Source organism: Tenebrio molitor, chromosome 5, assembly GCF_963966145.1.
Source record: "Tenebrio molitor chromosome 5, icTenMoli1.1, whole genome shotgun sequence".
Lineage (NCBI taxonomy): Eukaryota > Metazoa > Arthropoda > Insecta > Coleoptera > Tenebrionidae > Tenebrio > Tenebrio molitor.
In genome coordinates, this window is record NC_091050.1 from 13600361 (window position 1) to 13618622 (window position 18262).

At 39.9% G+C, this 18262-nt stretch overlaps 1 protein-coding gene across 3 annotated transcripts in view; it reads right to left on the bottom strand.

The window, feature by feature from the left end:
• The window catches only part of LOC138131325 (ichor-like), a 101112-nt gene that overhangs the window by 12064 nt on the left and 70786 nt on the right, over positions 1-18262 (bottom strand). For all 3 annotated transcript variants that reach the window (XM_069048289.1, XM_069048291.1, XM_069048288.1), the window contains one exon: positions 12091-12137. The gene's annotated coding sequence lies outside the window, so the exon portion shown is untranslated. The remainder of the gene's footprint in view (positions 1-12090; positions 12138-18262) is intronic.

The window sequence follows — 18262 nt, forward strand, 5'->3', positions numbered from 1 at the left end:
CGAACAAAACGCATAAATAAAAGTTATGTAAAGCTATTGATCCGCAGCGAACTAATCGACGTAATTAAACAAACATAATAGGAACCGTAACAAAAAAATAATATATACAACAAACACTAATCTTGATGGATATTAATAACGCTATTGTTTACAATTTCGAAAGTATATTATAGTGTTCGTGTTAAACTCGACCACATTGTTCGAATGATGACAGGCTTAGATGCAATCTAGTTAAGGCTTGAATGGGAATAAAAGCCAACGATTTTTCCTTTTCAAAATGTCCAAGTCCGCTCTTGTAAAGCTGCAATCTCGATCGCTTTATCTAGATATCTATACTTAGTGCGGAGTTAATTTTGTTGGGAAAAAACCGTTCTAATTTTAATTTTTCCGCAAACGGACCTACTTTCCAAAGGCGATGGAGATAACAACGTCACTATCAACACTGATAGCTTAATAACACACCGAGAGATCGATGCGATCGCAAATTGAACAGCGAGAAGGCTGATTAGACTCTTAAAGCTGCAGTTCATAATTTTCTGGTCCACCACAGAAGGTTCCAGACAAAAAAAGAACTGGGATTTTTCTTGATGACCTACAATCCAATTGTAAGGATCTGTGCAGTTCTCTATAAAGACGAAAGTAGATTTAAGCAGATTCTTCTAAACTGATTTGAAATTAAAGACTGTTCTAGTGTACCACAGAAGATTCTAGCCAGAAAACCAACTGGAAAAAGAATTTGAACATTTGGAATAGGAGGAACTTGTCTTTTTACTTCTATATTTTGACAATTTCACGATCTGTGCAATTCAGTATTAGGAGGCAAGTCTGTTGTTGTGTGTTGTATAAGACTAAAAACTTTTGGAGTCCACCACAGAAGGTTTTAGCTGAAGACAAAAACATTTAAAGAATGAAGAGGGAATTTTTGTATGAAATTTCTAGAAATTTTTTGATCTGACTGCGAGGCAAAAGCCTGTCCGACCAAATTCTTCTAATTGAAGGGAATTCGAAGTTTTCTCATCTTTCATAGAAGGATTTAGCTGGCAGGAAAATTAAGTGCAATAGATTTGAAGATTTAGTTGAGGTGTTGACAAACACTTCTTCTAGATCTACAAATTTTCTGACCTGGATATGAGTTTACCTTAACATTGAGTTTTAGTAACACAAAAAACTGTGCTATTCTAACTATTAAGATCTTCTAAAAAGGAAGAGTACGAATCAATCTTTCTACTCTATCCAAGAAAGTTGAGATTTAACAGACTTGACCAGAATCAGAACGGCAAACGAAATAAGAGTTAAAATCGTTTTCTGGTTTCCTTTAAAAACGTGTAGTTGGATAGAGAGTTAAGAGGAAATTATTAGATGATTTAGAATGGATGGATGGAGACTGATTCTGCTGCGGCTGAAGATAATTTTCCTTTTATTTGAATGATGTAGACAGTATAGTTAGTTCTAATCCTTCCGAGAAGAATGGTTAGCAATTTGCAACTCTAGAATTTGGTGGTCCAGATTCGACCAGGATTGGTGAGTTAAACGAAGATGACAGTGCGCATACAATCTTCTGAAATAGAAGACTTGCCTGGTATTTTATTAGAATCAGAACTGCTTAAATGAAGAGAATCTAAAGAATTGGAACAACTAGGTGGAGATTGATGGGGTTGCAGATGAAGGAGAAGATCTCCTTTTTCCTCTGTTCTCCTCTAGATAACGTAATCTGTGCAGTTCCATGTATCGAGATCTTTTTTAAGGTCTGAATGAGTATTCTAGTCTGTCAGAGTTTAGCCACACCGCCGTCTCCTTTATTTGGATCTGGCAGTGGCTGATTGATTTTCTCTTTCCCATTTGTGCACTTAATCTGGCTTCTTGTGACGGATCGATCCATCATCAGCAGTCTGCCTTTGGTCTCGCCCACCTCGCAGCCCATATTGGCAATTTTGGCCATCATCAGCGTAAATTGGCTCCGCGTCCATAAACCGATCAAGCCGCCGTTGTCGATTCCGAATGGAGCAAGTGGAGCGGCCGTTATTGCCGTCTTACACCTGTATTCCGTCCTTGCGCAAGCCAGAAGCCGTTTTGCACCTGCATTTAGATCGGGAACGGTGACGTAACACCCGTACATAATAGAAATTTCAAGTAGACAACGAGGTACAAGCCTGCCCACTTATTATATGCTAATGGCGGTCGGTAATTGGATTTAAATTAAAATCGTCGATTAATGTGGACTTGAATTGTGTGTAATTGAATGTGATGGTGTTGAATCGCTCCTGGTTTTCTGTAGCACTATGGGAAAACTAGCACCGGTGCAATAAAAACGTTCGAGAGCCGAGCATATAGTAGAAAGCTGCAATTATGTGAAATTATTTAGAGGTAATAAAAGTGCCAGAGCATTTTCTTTATATAACTGCTCCGAACGAATTTATGGCTTTATTATCTTCCTTTAAGAGCAAGGATTAACAAACGAAATCCCGATAGAGGCGCGCGGCGCAATAACTAGAAGACTCCACTAAATCATGGGTCGATGTTTGTTTTTATCTCGACAAACCGAACACAATTTGCTTAAATGCGCTTCCATAATTCATGTAGAACGCATTAGACAGCCGGGCATGTGGAAATATCTAATAACGAGCGTACGTGGTCAGCCATTGTGTTGGCAGTCACGAGGATCTCCTTTTTGAATTTAATAAAGCAAAAAGCGACCGACTCGAATCGATTCATTATTTATAACGTATCAATTACGCAAAGTCCACAAGATTTGCCGATGGTCTGGCCAAATCGAGAACGTGCACACAGGTTTTATTGGCTAATATTCGCCGATGATTGATGTTTCGGGAGGTGCAATGTGCAACCATCGATGGCTTGATTTATGGTCGCGAAATAACAATTTGTGCTCACAATAGTCATCGAATGATTAATAATCCCACTTTTGTTTCCTTGGCGATTATCCCACCGCCTTCGTATCGTTTTTATTTACTCCGCGGTTAACATGCACAAATCTCGGTTACGCCCATCACGATCCCGCAAAAACACGCGGACATTTTTCTCTTTGTCCGAGAGCAGTAGGGGAACCCGGGCGGACCCGTGAGGGACGCCGGACCCGGAAAATCGTCGACCTGGTCCGGTTTCGGCCAGGATTTTGTTTTTTCCCCGGATTTATCCGAGTGAAGAAATCGAGTTCACAGCCGCTCCGGGGCGAATTTTTTGTCGGCGCCCATGCATGATGGAGTTTAATAATCGTAATTGGCAGTCCATTTAGCGCGAGTCCGAGCATTTTAATTTACGAAATCCAGGAAGTTTTGTCGAAATCGGACAAAGGAAAGTCCAAGAAAAAAGCCGAGGACTTCACAATATGCAAATAATACGGTTATTAGGTAATGAGAGAAATGTATGTTTCAGATCAATTAAAATATTTTGAACGCATCATTAATTCCGTGTATTTGACTTAATGGAACTTTTAATGTTGTAACATTAAAACGACCGAGAAATGTTTTAATTAATTGTGATTGGTCGTTTAGCGGCTCTCGTCGGTACTAAACCAGAATAATGGACGTTCCGTTTTTGCATTTAATAAACGTCGCAGTGATTAAAATCGCGCGAGCGCGTCTGTCTTCCAGTGCGAGGGACATATCTCATATTTGGAGTTAACCTAAAACCGCACTTAAGACCGAGTCCAAATATGCAAAGCAGATAAAGAAAATATGCGGACAGCCGGACTCGCGTTCTTCATATTGTTGGTCAGATTACGCCTCTGACCGATTTCGATGGCGCAACACGGACAGGATAATAGGACCTATTAATTTCGACCAAAACATAACACGAACGGATGCTGGACTATCGCGTGATACACTTTTTTTCAACGTCTGAGCTCGAAACATACGGAAAGAGAACGTAAACTATCTAGGATTTGTTAATAACACTGTACGTACACCGTCTGTCGAATAATCAACAACACACACCGCGTGCCTCAATTTTCGCCAGCTAACAAATTCGCGATTTGCATAAACATGCAATAATGACACTCCTTTTCTCAGAAAATACAAAAAATAAGTATATTTAAATTCGAAATGTAATACTGAAGAGCGCAGGGTCACAGACGGACCCCGGTTAAACTTCAATCAATTTTAATTGTGACCCTTGACTCGTTTTCGATTGCTTTACACCTCGAGATTTCGTATCTTCGAAAGACGAAGAACAGAACGACAGAATTAACATTCGACGAGGAAAAGAAAAGCTTCGATTTCGATGACGCAAAGATAAGAAAAGCAATTTGTATTTTACATTGTTTTAAGTCCTAAGTGAAATTTAGAATGGGTGTTCTGTCTAAAGTGTTACGACTAGATATCAAACGAAAGATTAAATTTATTATATTGCTGTTTTTGCTTTATTGCATTGCAACGGTTGTTTATTTTTATCCCGTTAACAATTCACAAATCAACACATTTTTCTCGTTGCATCCAAAAGATGTTTATGCAAATTTTTCTATATTTACAAATTCCAATTGACACAAAAGAGGTAAACGGCAAACCCGATTCTGTTTACAACCAGAAACTGGAGAAAACCAATTGGATTTAGGTCTGGGCGACAGCGAAAACAAGAGTCGTTAGGTTTAATTGTTGATGAATTGGATGCAAATTCAGATTTCTTCTGGTCTCGAAAGGAAGAAAGTTGGAAGAAGATCCAGAACGGGATAATTTGAAGAATTTGAATGAATTTCCTCTTTTAGATCAACATTTGCTAAGTGAGTATTCTTGTCAACAGGAATGCCAGGATTTTGCAGTTTTATTACCTTGCAACAATGTATTACGATGCATATAAAAGAGATTTATGCAAATGCTTCAATATTTTTAAACGACAAAACAGGAAAGCCTGAAGAGAGTCGGTTCGGTTTTAAAATCACAAGGTGTGAAATTCGTGAAAATGAATTGAACTTAGGTCTGCCACACGATGTGGCGATTCCTGTTACATTTTGTTGATTGAGTGCAGTTTAAGATTCTTTTGGTTTGTACTAAGAGGAATTGGGAAGAGAAATAAGATAAGAAATTTTGAAGAATGAGAAGAGAACAACAAAAACAGATCAACATATTTTAATTGTAAGAAGAAATCTTGAACATTCTATTCTTCTTAGGAATATTGCCAAGAGTTTTGCAACATTATGAGCAAAATTGAGTTGATTATATCGTCGGTTTTAGTTTATTGCATAGCAACGACTATTTATTGTTATTCTTCTAGCACACAAATCAACATTTTTCCTCTTGCATGCGAAAGATATTTATGCAAATTTTTCTATAAGTATTTATAAATACCAGTTGAAGCAGAAAAAATAGACGAGACGTTCAGTGCAGTTTACGATGAGAGATCGAAAGATGAGAAAATGAATTGGATTTAGGTCTGGCCCACAGTGTGGCAGTTTGGGTTAAAATTCTTTGAAATAATTGATTTCTTCTGGTTACTAATAGAAAGGAGTTTGTAAGAGAACCGCGACGAGAAAATTGGAAGAATTAGGGAAGATAAATGAAGATTAATTTAGTGGAAGATGAACCATAGGAGTTGTCTCATCTGCACCAAAAGTTACTAGGAAGTAAAATTTGAACATTCGATTTTCCCCAAGAGGAATGGCAAGAGTGTTGCAATTTTATTACACTACAACTGTTGTTTATTTTGGTTGATGCATACAAAAGATATTTATGCAAATTATTCTATATTTGTAAATGCCAGCTAAAACAGGAAAGGTTCAGTTCTTGAACCCGAGATCAACACCAGTGAAAATGAATTGGACTTGGATCCGGTCGACGACGTGGCGGTTGCGAAAGCTCGCACTTTCGGGAGACGATAACCTATATTTTAGAGCGTCCTTGATTAGATTGTGACAACGGCAGATCTGCATCTGGAGTGGAAAGGTCGTGGTTGAGGTTTCAAATAAGGAGCGACGATTTCATCAGCCTTCCCGAAGAATAATAAAGTCGAGCAGAAAACGGGTTGCCTATCGCTGGATCTTGGGACGAGATTAGCAAAACTGCAACAACCATTTCGGGACTTTCACTCGAGTGCAGCCTCTACGGTTCAGCGACGGCCGGTGCATAATGCAAATTGCGAATATTACCGTTCGCAAAACAAATAAATTTCCTCATTTAGCCAGTTGATAAGTCGAGTACCGTTAGAGAAGCCGGTGATTGATACGTAATTGATTTACAATATATAAGGAGGATTTGAATATTTCCGTAATAAACAATCCTGTCGGCGAGATTGCATCTGCATGAGCCGAACCGGCGTTCCGATTGTGCCACCATTCAGTTCTTCGATTGGAGATAAGAGCTGGGGCCCTCTTGTTAGCCGCACCTCGACTCCGTTGACAATAATTACGCGAAATCAGCGTAAATGCTAAAGACGTTAAGTGGTCACGAGCGGCGATACACATACTCGCCATAATTCCTATGACACTAAAAATGCACGTCCAATTCGTGATCGCGAAGCTATGAATATTAATTAAAAAACAAGGCATAAATAAGCGTTAACGTCTGAAGTACATCCTACAATAAAACGAGGAGAATAACAAGCAGTTACCGGGAAACTGACGGGACAGGACGACTCGGAGGAAAAAAGCTCGCAGCCAATTAGAGCAGGATTGGGCAAGCTCGCGGCCATTTTTCCATGACAATATGGAACACGATCGGCGAACGCGTCCATTAATTAGAGCGAGGGAGTATTTATGTTTTCGATCGAGCTAGGCCATAAACAGCTTCGTCGATGAGTGAATGTCGGGCGACAAACCCCGGTGCAATTTTAATTATTGACAGGTGAGGTCGCCGGTTTCGTATCGGAACCTTCGATGAAGCACGCAATAGCTGTCACGAATTTGTGTAATTACAATTAGGAATTTGCTCGAAACCATTTAAGACAAGCGTCGTGTCCTACAAAATGGGTCGGAAAAAATTGAAATAGCGCCGACAAGGTTCGACTCCACCCATCTTATCAGGAAATAATTTCATTATTTAATTGTCTAGGCTATTAGTTTTTGCCGCTGCATTGTAGTGTGGAGTTTAATAATCGGGAAAAAAATCGCGGCGTTAACGGTGAAACCACATAACTAATAGCTTCCTCTACAAGTCGACCGATAATTGGTAAACGACGGTGCAGATTCTTCGCGACCCACCCAGGCTGCACTGTTAACGTCGCTCGCCCTGTCTCCGAACACGTGCTCTTTATACTCGTCGAGATTTATTATTCGGGCAATTAATAAGCTCACTTGCGCTTCCTATGTGCGAGGCGATTAATCCCGGAGCTGTTAGAAAGGCGGGTTGCGTTCTCATCCGGCGTCGAAGTCTCCGGGATCGGGGCCTGATTTACGTCCGATCGACTTCACCTGTAATCCTAACGAATTGCGTCGCTAATAATCGCATTAATAACAGGCGATTACTCGGTAGCGCGACTCGTTGTGACTAGCAACGAGTTAATCAGATGCGACGTTTTTCTCCGAAGATCGTTCCAATCAATCGAGAGCCACCCACGACAGCCAACGGGGTCAAAACGTTCGAGGACCACAATTAATCCGAGATATTGCCGATAACGCTTTCTAAGCGGGCACACCCGTGAAGATCCCCCGATAATTGCGCGACACTCCGAGTCCCTCTTGGAGTTTTTGTATTAATTGGCGGCACCGTTACACTTCTGCCCGCTCAGGGACCATCTTCGAAAACTTTCTTTTACTTACGACGCTCAAATTAACGCACGAAAACTCCGATGTTATAATTATCGCAGACAAGTGGTGTTTTAGGGCTGACACGCAACCCGTCAGGGACCAGAAGAAATCCGATTCGATCGATCAGAGCTAGCGTGTCAGGAAGAAAAAATCTCCATCACGTTCGCACATCTCGGAGCGACGTCTTCATGAGAGGCGTCCCGCACGGGTCGACTCCGGGACCTTTGATGTTGCGAACAATGGACAAAGCGACGAAGAAATCCGAATTTGTGCGCCCCTTTGTGCGATGTTTTCACAAGAGCATAACGAATGTCAAATGTCAAAAGTGTCTAGCCTACCTTCACGCCAAGAAAATCCGAATTGATTGTGTCTCGATTGTGGCACTCATATCACAGACTAGGTTACCATTGTTGCGAACAAGAACGCCTAAGGTCGGCGTGTTGAATTCAATGTAAAAATGTGGTGGGTGGGGTCGGCGATCGAAACAAATAAAAAATTATGACGTCTCTAATGACTCGATTTAATTTTAAATCAATAAAATGGGACAGGTGGACACGGCCGCGATGCTATCGCTGCGCTTATCTCGTATCGCTTTTTTGCGCTGCCGTGTGTACACGACGTAAAAATGTGTATCTCTTGTAGTTGCCATGTACACCGGGCCGTCGCGATTTATGCTCGGTCGAGCGGAAGTATGGACGCGGCTTTACGCAACGTGCGGCTTACGCAAGAATTTTCCAATTGAGGTTTCACCGGATACGGTTCGGCTCGGGGCGTTTGTGGTGCACCACGCACTTGTCTGCAATTGAAATGATCATTTTACGATGAGAAAAATCGCGCTGGCCACGCCAGTTAGCGCGATGCTTTTACGACGTTTCGGACCGCGCCGAAACCGTGTCAGAATTTCACTCACTTAGACTCATTTAGACGTTTAGCACCGCGAAACTGCACAAAGAATTCACTCGGAGCGATGTAGGTTAAAGTCAGTTTATTTGAATGTTGCGGTTTCCAAGTTCAATACTAAATGGTGCAACAAACACACGGCGGCCTCCCAGACTTTCCCAATTAAGCTGGTGCATTTTCTAATTTTCACGTGTCAGCCGCGCCGACGAGAAATTTTAATTTCCTTCGAGATCAAAAGCTCACGGGCGCGCGCTCCTATCTCGAACAAACAATCAACAATTGCGCAAGTCATTTTAGGTACATTATTATTAGGCAGCTGGACCGTGTTGTTCTCTTGTTTAATACAACATTAATAACGAGCGTAATTTTCCCAAATGGGTCAGACGATAATTCATTTTGTTACTTGTCGATTATTGCGAGACAATCTTGAATTATGGCCATTTTTATTCGATAATTTGATACAGTTTCTGGTCGTGACTCGCTTTTTACTCTAATTCGTTCCTAGTGGGAGATTAACCGAGCCATAAATTAGCGCGAGAAGAAGGGGAAGAACAAAACAACGACAGGACGATCGTCGGGAAAATGATTTGTGATCGGGGAATTCCCGCCGGCAGCTTGACGCTCCGGAGAAAGCTGACGCGAAGAGGTATTAGATGCGATTTTTCGCGTTGCAACCCATACATCATCGACTTGAACAGGGTGGAGCAAATGATTGTTTCAAAATGCGACCAGGATTTTGCAATCGATCGCCTCAAGCTCCACAAATTTATGGAGTGTCAAACATCAGGCGAGTTTGTGTCACATTGTCGACGAAATTTAATATCTTAGTTGGCGTTCATTCTCTAAACGTGACCGAAAACTGACGGCTTATATTTCTTCGGCTGCAGGAAAATCCAAGCAACGGGCTTGTCACTTGCAATTCGATTCCGATAACACTAACAAATCTTGTAGTGTCTTTACATAGTTGGATTTACATAATTATAGACATTTGGATCAGTTGCTACAGTTTCTGATCGTGACTCGTTCTCTACTGTGATTCTTTTCTCCCGGAAGATTAATCGCGGCAAAGGGAAAGGGAGAACAACCGGAGCAGAGTACTGATAAGACGATCGTCCTAAAAACAAATTGTGATAGAATGGCTTTTGGCGCTTTGACGCTGTGGAGAAAGCTCAGTCAAGAAACTGACCTTGCAACTTAGTACTTCAAGCCAATTGCTTTGATCAAATATTATTCCAAAGTAAAATATTAATCCGTTGTGTCGTGTGTCACAAACTCGCCCAATTTGTGTCACATTGTCGCCCGAGCTTGGCGAGTTTGTGATCCCGGATTTAAAGCTCAGTCAAGAAAGTGACCTTGCAACTTAAAACTTCAAGCCAATTGCTTTGATCAAATATTATTCAAAAGTAAAATTTTAATCTCGTGTGTCACAAACTCGCCCAAATATTTTGTGTCATATTGTCGCCCGAGCTTGGCGAGTTTGTGATCCCGGATTTATTTTTTGTGCAGATTGACGAAGGCCGTTTTTCAGGCGCACGCCTAACAGCAAACTTGTGCAGTAATTTTATGCAAGTCAATTTTATGGCTAAAGTTGCCGTTAACACTTTAACAAATCTTGTAATGACTTTACGCAGTTCGATTTACATAATTACAGTTTTGTTGGTCACACTGCAAGACGTAATTAATAGATAGTTATTCATACACTGTCGACTAATAAAATTAATCATTCATTGCTATAAGTTTCATTAATGAAGAGGGGCGTCCTTGTCACATTTTAGTCGTCAATCTGTGGGTCGTTAATGTTTTCACAATTCAACAGAAAACTGTGAATCGCTGACTAAAAATAGACGTCAGATTAGAGACATTTTTGACATTTTTGTTGAAAAGTAATTATGAAATATGATTCGAATAATATCTTTTAATGTGTATGCATCACCTGGGGACATTTATGTTAAAATATGTAATAGATGTTGTCAGCAGTTTACAAAAACTTGATCAGCCTTGGGGTGAATATTTGCCGTAGATTCTTTGGCTGAGTTTCTAGTTCTGTTGGTCATTTGCAACAATTTCGAGGAACACTTTTTTGGCGGAGTAGAGAGCGTGATTTGTTGAAATAAAGTGTGTTCCATTTACGTTGACAGTATTGCAACCGCATTCCGACGACTTGTCAAAACATAAAAAATTAATAAAATGATATATAATGATAGAAAATAAGCAGAACCGAAGGCGCCTTTTTTAATAGTTCACGGAATCGGGTAATTCGTCAAGAGCGCTGGATACCGGATGTGACAAATAACAATCCATCAAATTATCCATTATATCCATATAAAATAGAAGGCGGAACACAATTTCTTCAAATTAAACTGAAAAAGGAATTTCACAGTGTTAAAAATTTACACAAGCGGTAGGCGTCTTGTGATGTAGAAAAAAGTCCAGGAACGGCTCCGTTTCCCCGAAACGCTACGAGCCGTGCTCGTTAAATTCGTTACGGACCTGTACCGAAAGAGGAGAAAAAAAAACAATTCGTCGGATTGCTTTGTCTAGAAGATTGTCTAAGATTTTCATGGTCGATGGTCTCGAAATTAATAACTATAATAACATGAACAATGAACCGATATTAGTCGGAGAAAAAAATGGTTGAAATATATGGGTTATGGTACACGTCCGGTTCGCAAATTGGGCGAAGAATTGGTGGTTGCACAATGGCGTTCGTGAGACGTCTATTTTGAAATGATTGCTTCGGTTGCAACAATGGAGGAGAAATAGATCGCCCGTAGATTCGCTTATTATTTTTTTAATGAATGGCCCGGGTGTCGGTGCGGGGGAGGCGATGCCACCGACAAAGCGCCGTCAATGAATAAATTCAATCTGCATAAACGACAGTCATTAACTAATTTCATGTGTTGTTAAAAGGCTTTGTGGGAACACCCGCACGGTTTGTGCGGTGAGCAAGTGACAACTCGAATTTGAATATAATAAAACGTAAAGCCGGACCAATTTGCATATGCATGTCACGTCTTGTATTACAAAGGAATTGTAACACCTATGCTAATGCTCGCGTATTTGTCAATTCGCCAGTGACAGGTCTATAGGAGGTGACCACGCGTCGATCCGATTTTTCGCCTCGCTAACCAAAGATTTTTACCGATCACCATAAATCCATCACGTCGAGTTATTACGATTCGCCCATCAGGCGGAATCGATTTAGCAACATTTCCAACAACAATAATTTTCATTTTTCTAGAGGTGGAAGCGATAGGTAGAAAGAAGCAATTTGTCACGAACTCGCCTCAAAAAATTCAAAAATAAATTACAAATTGGCACCTGACACTGCGCTCATTTATCGGCTATCTGATTAAAGAAGAGAACGAACAACAGTGGGAATAAAACGAACAGAGAGGAAATTATCGGTCGCGGCTCTAGCGTTTCCAGAGATTGTCTCGGTGATTGCGTCCGAGCAATTTTCAGCAATTTCTCGAAAATGAGGACAAAAACAGACTCACCTTTCTTTCGTGCGCACCAAGATGATGGAGAGGTGTTGATGCCAGATCTGAAACAACAAATCTTTATTTAACATCGACCGATCGAGATTAAAATCGACGTGAGTCGACTTAGCGTTTCGTCAAGACCCACAAAATACCCCAATCAAAGCGCCGACTCAGTTTTTGACACATTTCTTGGAGAGGTCGTGAGGTGAAGTGATAAAAGCTCGACCTCTTAATCCGTTACAATACTGTGACAATCACTTGAAAAGCTCTACATTCTACATATTGGCACCACCTAACATTTTTATCACGTTTACGGTGTATATTTTGAAGAGATTTTGAGAAGAAGATGAAAGTACTTTGATTCAGAAGATGAATTATCAAATTTATCAAAGCTGTTCGAACTCTTCTAAGAAGGGTACTGCTGATTGCCTGACCATTGATAAGACGTGAATCCGTCACATTAAAACAGCAGCCAAGATAATGAAAGCATGCAGATTCTCCGCTACCAAAGAAGGCAAAACCAGTTTGTTGCCAAGAAAGGTTAAGGCTTCAAAGAAGATTGATTATGTTCCAAATGCTCAAACAATACCTAACCAAGGGAGTACCATAGTTGGGAACTTTTTGGACCATATCTGCACAAGTCATATCCGCGTTACTTGCCTGATTCAGCCCCATTTGATTTCTATGTATTTAAAAAGATATGTAGTTCAGAGCAGCTGATGGGTGTTTTGGGGATCCCAGACTTCTGGGATGAAGACACTGGATCATCGTTGGACCAAGTGAATTGCAGATAAGATAAGATAAGAATTGTTTTTCACATGACCTCCGCTTGTTTATGACCTCTATGAGGAAGATTTTTTGGCATTTGGGTGACCTTTCACGGAATCCCTGTAAAGTCAACAGTCGGCGCAAGACAATGGGCACAAATTGCCCGATTTGCGTTTCCAATTAGCGCAAGATAAAAGTTTAAGAGCGCAAACACAGATGTGAGTAATTTGTCGATAACGAGCGAGGAATATTCAACGAGAACGGTTTATTTGCCCCGGACGCCCACCACGGAGGATCTAACCACGAGCAAGTTTCATTTTTCATCGGACTAGTTGGACGATGACGATGACTGACTGAAAAAACCCCGACATATTTATTGGTTTGGTTTTGAACAATAATTAATAAGAGACGATGTTATCTCTGGCTGGTTTATGACGGCCATAAATGTTGAATCGGTCGCGTTCGATGAATGCGAGGTATTCCACTGAAAGGCTCGATTCCTCAAATTTTATTATCTGCTCTGAACTGGGTCTGTGAGGCGAGAATTCGAATAAAATTTAATTGCTTTTTTTGGGAATTTCTACACTGAATTATTAGATCCGTGAAGCGTAACTGTTTCCCAATCGTGGCAAGCCCTTGGTTTCCAAAACAATTTTTTGCCAGGGAGAAAGGAAACATGGTTCTTTCTCTTCCTTTCCGAACCAAGACCAGAAGTGCTGTCGAATGTGTAATCCACCAAATTGTGGGCGATCACCATCTAGATCCCTCTAGGACCACAAGCTCCATGCTAATGACAGGTGTTTTGAAACGCTCATAGGCGTGAATAAATTGGCGAGTGGATTTACATATAGAGTGAATTTTTAACGGACAAAAATCAATTCAATCAGAATTCACCACCGGACCTGCCAATTTGTGTAATAACCCTGCAAATATTTGCTTGTTTGATTAAGTCTGCACCTGACCCAATCCAGGATAATACAAAAAATACTGAAACGGCCGAAAGCACAGATGTTGCAGGAAATTATGCACAGATGTTGTTTTGTGTTTTTTTTGGGCTGGGGTAATAAACATATGTCACGTGGAACAGGTCCTGGTCGAAATTGTCACCGATTGCTAGATTGGAGAAAGTTTTTGGCTAAGAATCGAACAATGTAGATAATCCGTAACAAATGTTGTTACATCGATATGAATATGTTCGGAGAGCACCAAGCTGTGATAGGTGGTCTCTTTTTGTCTTGTTGGTGGGATGCGGTCTCGCTCCCTCCACCTCGTCGACTGATTCATATGCAAATTGGTGCTTTAGTTTCGATCATAATGCGTTCATTCCCACTTTTACTTAGCATAATCTGTGGGAATACACGAATTCGGTTTGTTAAAATTAGAATTTTCTCACATTAGGGCAATAAATCATCGCGAATTATAGGGCATTCATCCCCCTCTTTGCGCTACGCTTTGGCAACGCAATAGAATTAATTTGGACGAGGTTCGTAATATGAGAACAGAGCAGCAATATCGTAAATCACAAGCAAGAAAGATATTGCAACAGGACAGGAGTCGTCGATCACTCGAACCGGGTCGATCGTCCGGCAGTGACCGCAACCCGAGTTTTTCGGAAAACCGTGCATGTGGGTGCGTTTTTCGTCGATCGCGCCGATTTCTCAGCTGACCCCGTTCGAGATGGAGAGTTTCGCAACGAGGCATTAGACTTTGTCTGCCAAAGGCTAAGCATTATGTCTGCACACAAGAGTGATTTCACGGAATGTCTGGACGAGCATTTTCGCAATCCGTCACGGCCGTTTCGGGGAAACCGCGTCTGTGGGAAAATGGGTCGGGAGAAATTCCGGACGCAAAAACTCCGGATCCGTGACCAATCCGCGATGGAACTTTTTGCGCGGTGGCGTACAGTTAGTTCTACTTTTTCGGCCGGGAATTTCGCGGCATCTGCGCGTTTTCGATCGATTCCCGCGTAAGCGCGCAATTAATGGACGCCCGGTTGCGCGCCGCGCAAAGAGAATCAATTGCTAATGACCGGCGATGAATGGGCGATGGGTTTTTTTTCATCGGGAGAGAAAGTCGGATCGGATACTGTCCGAAATAATTTCGACACAGTTTTTGCGCAAAGCTCCGACGAAAAAAATCCGTAATGAATTAACTAATAAATTACTCTCAATTGCAGTTTCTATATTTGGTTAAAAAACAATTCGACTTCGGACTCACGTTTGGGTTAATTACGGCTAGGCTATTAAACTAGTTACGTAACGACGGCTAATTAATTGCCAGAAAAAGCAAAGAAAGTAACAAATATTTGCTGGTACGAGCGTCGGAAAAAAAAATCATCGTGAATAATAATTAATCATGTAGGTACGAACGCGCCGCGGAAAAATAAGCCGCAATGCTACAGCACTTAACGCGGAAAAAATCACTCTCGTTGCATAATCTATGGCTTAATTAGCGCCGTAATTATCCATTACTAAAATAATATATATACACGGAGGAAAATCTAACTCGTTCACCGGAGCAGAAACGTGAAAAATATCCACCCAAGGTAAACTGGTTTGATCCGAGATAACTGTGAGATGGATTCTGAACAAGTGTTTTTCATTATTCCTGCTAACAATAGCTCTATAAGCTCGCCTCTTGCAAAATACATATATTTTTATGTATGGAGGATCGTAATTTCTTTTATTACCATAATTACCTCTCAGACAATGCTATCATCATTAAAATATGTTAATTAGTTATTTCGATTTCCGAGTATCGCCGCTTGTTTATTGAATCCACTCTTTAATTAAAACAAATCGATTCCTTCCTCTTACGTTCACGAACAGAATTGGAGAATGGTCAGTGAGGCTGCTGCACGGATGGCTCCCTGTAATTTGGCTAATTTGCCGGGTATACACTCTACGACACAAATCCTTAAAGATTTAGGGTCACCTCTCCAAGTATCACCGATAAAAATTCTTTGCAAAATACTTGCATTCGCTCAATTGTTGTCCTTAGGCGCGCCCCCACCAGCTGGCGTTGTACGCACAAGGAGGGTCTTTGATTTATTTCAAGTGTTTTCACACATTTAGATTTACATTGTAACCCTGCCACGGTGATCTAATACCATCTGGGAATACTCGAATACCTCGAATACTAGGAAGTATTTGAGATGTCGAAATTGAGTCATGAGTAAAATTGAAACTAAGATTTATTTTTCAAGTTTTGAAAAGGACTGATATTTTAAGAAAAAGTAAAGTTGTTTTGCTTTCTGCAATAAACGTTGGTCGGGTAATAATAATGAATAATCCGTAATGTCGTGTGAACGAACTCCGTCATGGATGTCGTGTAAAAAGTGGGCGTATGGACAAATAAATGATAATGTAAATAGTGATTTCAAAGGAATTATTACTACCTGACAGAAATATCCGTGATGATAAATATGTCCGGCCTCGATGCCGGGCCCTCTTTCATCAAAATGTAAAATACGAATTCTCCTTGCTTATTAAATTAATATGTTTTTTTTGCTTTATTTTATTAATTAACAATTTGAAACAACGTGATATTACATTGTTTTGGCATAATGGGAGGCCATGATTTATGTTTTTAACGTTGCACACACTGTTTGATTTCCGTCAATAAAGTGCCTGACATGTGGACCTATCAAAATGATCATAACATTTTCCACGATGTCTGAGTATTGTTCTATTGCAAACTTGTAAAACTGACAACAATGCACTAGACATTGACGCTATTTATAACCTCAAACCTGGAAAAAATGACCCAGTTCAAAAGACAGCTTTGCTATCAAATTAAATGCAAAATTTCCATGGCTTCTCGTAATGCCAAAACAATGTGAATGCATTTTAGTCAATTCGAATTCTAAAAAAGTGGCACACAAGAGAATCCTTCATTTATTTGATACAACACTATAAAGGTTATCAAAATAATTCTGTTAATTAAAAAATCTAGTGAGCATAGAAATCATACATTGGGAACAAGTGGCTGGATATGTCATAAAAAATATAATTGCTTCGCGAGCCAGTGGGATATTACCTTTAATGAATATATATGTAAAAAGTTCGTTGTACTTCTTTTTAGTTATTTTTAATTTGTACTTCGGTACCTTTGAATTTGGCGCGCGCGACATGTGACGACAAAGATGGCGGCGTGTCGTTGTTAGCCTGTAACAAGAGAGGGGACCAACCTTCGAGATCGTTCGAAACGAAAGAAAGCGAGTAATAGCTTTAATGCCGTTTCTCTTGTTACAGGTAAGATTGTTTTATATTGTAAATAAATTTGGTGATGGGTAGATTAAGAAAAATTGTTAGGTAGCAATAAAAAACTCTTGTTACAGGAGAAACACAATATAGTTTTTATTCGCACTTCACGACGACGCAGAAACATTATATATATTTTTGTTATCACAAATTATAGACTTCATATGTCGAGTAAATATCTTAAAGACGCTGGAATTAAGGTAATAAAAAAGGTGATCAGATCTAAACCCTACAGGATGGTCATGAAATGTTCTTTCATTATCATAAACGCTAAAAACTAAGAAGAAACTATTGGCTATAAAAAGCATCTTGAAGAGTTTGGAATTAAAGCAAAAACAGCAGGCTTGAAACTTATGGAATATTTGTGGAATATTCTTGAAGGATTTGAGGTGAAAAAGAACAGGCTTTGGTTGAATTGGTTGAAATATGAAGTAAAGATAATCCAAGCGGAAAAATATTTATGGAATAATCTTGCAAGGACTTGAGGAAGCACGTTTGGTTGAAATGTAAGTGAAGATAATCCGAAATAAGATCTTTTTCAACCAGCCAAAAAATCCCATTTCCATCTTCTTCTTCATCAGATTAGATAATTGTTTATTTACGTCTCAGTGTTTATATTGGGTGATTCAAAATGGTTGTGGATAAATATGTCAACTATGTACGAAAATGTATGTGGCAACTGTGTGAGTGGGGTAGAGTTGACATTTGTATGACATTTTATATGCGTGCATTTGATTTTTTTTTTTTATATCATTGCAAATTGACTTGACAATTTTCAAACTTGCGCGTCGATGAAATGTCAAAGAAATGTCAACTCTATCCTACCTACAGATTTGCCATACATTTTCGTACATAGTTGTCATATTTATCCACAAACATTTTGAATCACCCGTTATACAGGGTGTCTTAAAATTATCGTATTCCGAGTTCGGGGCTTAGTAGGGGACATCCTGTTGACCAAGTAAAAATGTTTAAAAAAAAATTTGCTGTCACTTTGAAAAAAATATCAAAGTTGCCAATATTTGTTCAAAAGTACCTGATTAATATTCTAGCTATGTTTTACTGTTTTTTCAAGAAATGTCTTCTCATTTATATTTTAATATTTTACGTAATCATCCTCACCATATTTCAAAATGAATGTCAACCATTTATATTTT